Source organism: Magnolia sinica, chromosome 15 (genome assembly GCF_029962835.1).
Source record: "Magnolia sinica isolate HGM2019 chromosome 15, MsV1, whole genome shotgun sequence".
NCBI classification, from domain to species: domain Eukaryota; kingdom Viridiplantae; phylum Streptophyta; class Magnoliopsida; order Magnoliales; family Magnoliaceae; genus Magnolia; species Magnolia sinica.
This window is the reverse complement of record NC_080587.1, coordinates 74,393,017-74,398,100: the sequence shown is the minus strand read 5'-3', so window position 1 is coordinate 74,398,100 and position 5,084 is coordinate 74,393,017.

Below are 5,084 nucleotides of genomic sequence, written 5' to 3'. Positions count from 1 at the left end.
TAAACAAGTCAGGTCAAAGCACTCCCACATCCTCGAACGCACCACGTGCCATTGTCCATCTTCAATCATTCTAGATATGCTGCATGTGGCAATGATGCCAATGTGTATAAGTTCTACCATCTTGCTTCAAGTGCCTACATATGTCAAGTATCTTAATGCATGTCTTGTACAACATGTGTCACCATACTTCTTCAAGCACTTCATACGTGCCATGGTTCAACTTCAAATACTCACACATGCTGCATACGCTTCATGTGTATTGTCCATCTTCAAGGATCACATGTGCCGGGTATGCTAATCTGGTGTATGTCAATCGCTAACTAGAATTTTTTTAAAACACTTTGCCTACAAGAAAATTTTAAAATAGATAATAAATTTCTAAATATTATTATATTGAGAAGTAAATAGGAAAAACAATATTTTCTTTCTTACATTTTAAAAAAAATAAGGTTTCAACTCAAACATTACTACCTTATGGCTTACTACAAATCCAAACGTCAAAACAACGGGAATAGGAGACAAAAAAAAAATTAAAAATTAAAAATTAAAGCATAACGAGGCAGTTCAAAACTCAAGTGGGTCATACCACGAAAAGAAAAGAGTGGGGATTGAATGCTCACTGTTGAATCCTTCATGGGCCACAAAAGTATTGGGTCAGGCTATCTTTTTAAATCCAGATTGGATTTTTCTGCTTGTGGCAAAAAGAGAATATAGATTCAATGTTTTTGTACTTTCAAATTATAAGTATAAATGATCTCATGAACAGATTGGATGACATATAAACACCCTGGTAGACCCCATAAAGGTTTCAATGGTTTCATCCCTCATTTTTTGCCAGTGTCCTAAAATAAAGGGGTAAAAGGAATGAACAATTGAATTTCTCACAAACATCATAGTAGGCCCCACTCAAGATGAAATCCAACCCATTATAATCGAGGATTGATCAAATATGTTTGAACGTGTGGGGCCCACCCATGATGTGTACATGGAATCCAAACCTCATGTTCACCGTACAGGCCATGAAGTAATCCAATCCAAAACTCAAGTGGGTCACACTATAGGGAGCAATATAACCTGAAACCTATGATCCAGGTACCCATTGACAGCCCCATTGCCACGGATATTAATTTTTAGTGCCTGAGTATCAAGTGGCTTACTCTGCCTGAGTATCACATCACTCTAGTGTAGCAAAAGTCTTAAATTATGATTCCTCAAAAAATCAAAATGGGCCAACAGCTCGGAATCAAAAGTCAGCAGTCCGTTGATTGGACTAGATATGTGACTTTGTCTTTCTTGTAGTGACTTTTGTAAGACAGATTCTCCCCGATATTTGTGGGACCAGACTCCGACCGCCCGTTTTTATGTCCTCATAGGACGCGGATTGCGTGGTGATCCCAACGAGGAGGCGGCTACTGGTCGGTTCTCCGTGGGACCCATCATGATATGTGTTTTATTCACACCGTCCATTCATTTTTGGAAATCATTGAAGGGCTTGATCCCAATAAACAAGGTAGATTTAAATATCAGGTGGACCACACGCCAAAAAGACAGTAGTGATTGAATGTCCACAGGTAAAAACCTCCTACGGCCCACTGTAATGTTATTTGATATCCCCTTGTTGATTAGGTCAATAAAAACATGGATGAAGGGAAAAAAGAAATATTAGCCAGATCCATAACTTTGGTGGCTCCAAAAAAAAAATTAAGGGTGGGTATTCAATTAAAATTGTTTTATATGATGTGGTTCACTTGATATTTAAATTTACTGCATTTTTAGGGGTCGATCGGAACCATGGATTTGAGAGGGTTTCAAATCCTTTGCTGGGTTGGCAGCATAAAGTAAATGGGGTTTCAAATTCATAGTGAGAACTTGGATTATACGTAAAATCATTTCAATAGTTGCATGTGTAACATTTGTGTCACTATACTATTATTCTATTGGGCACGATGGCCTACTAATGATGATCAACACCATCCAAACATTATCTATATAAATTAGTACCGACCAAACATTGTCTCCGTAAATTAAAGAATAAAAATCCTTGGTTAGTTATTCCGACATGATCCTGTGCTTGTGGCCCATCTAAGACTGTCTTGGAATTTCATTACTTTCAGGTAAAGCATATATTTCAGCCAACTTATTACAACTATTGTGTCAAAAATTACATATATCAGTAGTTAGAGACAATAAAATTGATTTAGTAATTAAATTCAAACCCCTTAAAAGATATGCATAGCTACTTTTGAGTTAAAGTTGATTCAGAATCCAGGGTGCCAAACGCAGCAGGAGAATTTCATATTCAGGGGGTTTCAAATCCAAGGGGTACGAAATCCACGCTCCCAAGCAGGCCCTTAGGTTCATATCATAAAATATTAGATAAAAATAGCCGGCATGAATAAAACATATATATCATGGTGGGGCTCACATGCCACAAATCATTCGCCGGGAGCAGAGTCAACTTTTTTTTTTTTTTCTACACACCCACTCACATGGACCACAGGGTACTCGAACCCATGACCTCAGCAGTAAGGACATGCGCGCAGTGGGGTATAAAGACCATGGGCCCACCATGACGTATATGTTTTATCCAACCTATTGGTCCCCAGTCCTAGTATAAAGACCGTGGGCCCTCTATGATGTATGGGTATTATACCTGTCTGCCCATTTATAGAACATAGTGATGTTAAAACTTTATTAGGGCCACTGTAATATTTATTACTGTTGATAAGGTCACGTAGACATGGACAAAGGGAAAACAAAATTATGATCTTGATCGAAAATTTATGTGGCCCATAGAAAATTTTCAACGGTAGGCATTTAATTCCCATTGTTTCCTGTAGCGTGGTCCACTTGAGGTTTGGATATGTTTCAACTTTGGGCACATGATCTAAAATGAGCTGAAAAAACTGATCGGCTTGGATAAAAAAACATACACCACGGTGGGTCCAAATAGTCCTGACACCTCACGTGGCTATGTGATGTTTGGGTCACCACGCAATCCACGCCCTTTTTCAGAACTTGAAAATGGTGAAGACCTTTCAACTACACACGTCATCTGTACGGAATCTAAGACTGTCCAAATCATTAAGCTAATTGTGGATTGAACTTAATTTAAAAATTGTACGGAGAAGATAATATTAACCGTAGGATTTTTCTTTTTGAAAATGTGGACCATTTATTTTAGTCCTAACAATTGGATGGTTAGGAATGCCTAACCAGTGTAATTTACATATGAGAAAAGGTACAATAAGATCTACCTGGTTGAGCTTCTCATTAGGTCGAGCTCTGTGGGCCTCTTTACCATCTATGTCTGACATCCAACCCATCAATCAGATGCACCTTTCGATAGTGGGACAATAACTTAAAATCAAGCCAATTCATGACTTAGGTGGGCCACAACATGGACAGCTGAGAGTGGATACGCACCCATTCAAACCTTCCTTGCTTTTTACGGGACCCATTAAGATGTAATTCATACATCCATCCCATCTACTGTGTGTGTCCCACTTCGATGAAGGGTACCAATTTCAGGCCATTTCAAAAATTAGATGGGCCCCACCTGGTGTTTTTAGATGTTTTAGGCATAATTTCACATGATTTTAGATATGGTGACCCACCTGAAATCGAGACATTGCTGATTTTTGGCACTTCCTGTAACCTAGTAGGGGGGCACATGGTTCGGTCGGGTCCAATTTTAGGGTGAAATTGGAACTGGACTGTTCCCAAACAGTTCTAGGAAAAACAGAATCGAAACCGAATCATTTGCACCCTAGAACTGAATTGGAACTGGACCGTAACCAACTAGTTCGGTTTCGGTTCTACAATTCTGCACTTCTTATAATACAATCCAATTGCATGATTTGTTTTTATAATCCAACGTAATTGCATGATTTTTTTATAAGCTAGTCCTGTTGCATAATTTTTTTTATAAGCTAGTCCTGTTACACAATTTTTGGGAGACAGGGATAGAATAAAGAAAAATTAGTGTTTCTTTACTTTTTATGTTTAAAAAAATTTAAATGTTTATTTACTGAGGGGTCTGGTTCCAAGTTTAGATCCAAGGTTCGACACCCAGATCCATAGCTCAACTGGCAGACTGAGTAGAGATACCTCGTCTCAACACTTGAGGTCTTGGTATCGATCCCGAGTGAGGGTGGCTAACATGGAGTGGGTACTGACATGGGTGTGTACTAACAAGCTAACCTAAATAAAAAATAATAAAAATAAAAAGATCCAAGGTTCAGTTTTACAATTTGGTTCGTGGTCCAGTTGGATTCCATAGAACCCTGAACTAAGAACCGAATTGAGCTAATCGGTTCTTTGATTTTCGGAACCGGAACTTGCACGCTTCAGAACTAGACCAAACCAGGCAGTCTGGTCGGTTCCGGTCTGGTTTACCTGTTCCACCAATTCTGTGTGCACCCCTATAACCTATTGGGGACCCACCAAATGAACAGTGTGGATGTCCGGCACATCATGATAGGCCATTTTCAGTTGAATTTAGACCATCACTGCATTTTACTCCTTAATTAACCTTCTATTTGTAGGCCACACCACAAATCAATATGTTAGGATTGTACCATTCTAGAGGACTTTAGTCCATAACCTATCCATGGTGGGGCCCACGATGGGTAACCACAAGGGACCACTAAAGCATAGTACTAAAATCCGAATGCAATGTGCAGTCTGGGTCGAGGATCACATGACTCCTTTCTGTCATTTCTTGTTGCAACCACCAGATTCGTTCACATGGACTTGGGTCCCACCTAAGATTTGGTTAGCTTTCAGTTGAAAAATATTAATAAAAGGTGCATTAAATTGCAATAATTAATTAAATTATGGATTTACTCATTTCTTTGTGTTTGGGGAGAAAAACTTGGACACTCTTGAGTGTGATGGATAATACACTGGCACTTGGATTTTTATTTTTATTAATGTTTTGGTGAAAGTTTTAGGAAGAGTTGAGAAAGAGAAGTTTTGTATTTTTATTTCTCTTGTTTTAATAAAGAAAAAAGGTTTAAATTATTGTCTTATGAAGTAGGTGTATTACCTAATCACATAAAACTTGTTACTTCTTGTTTATT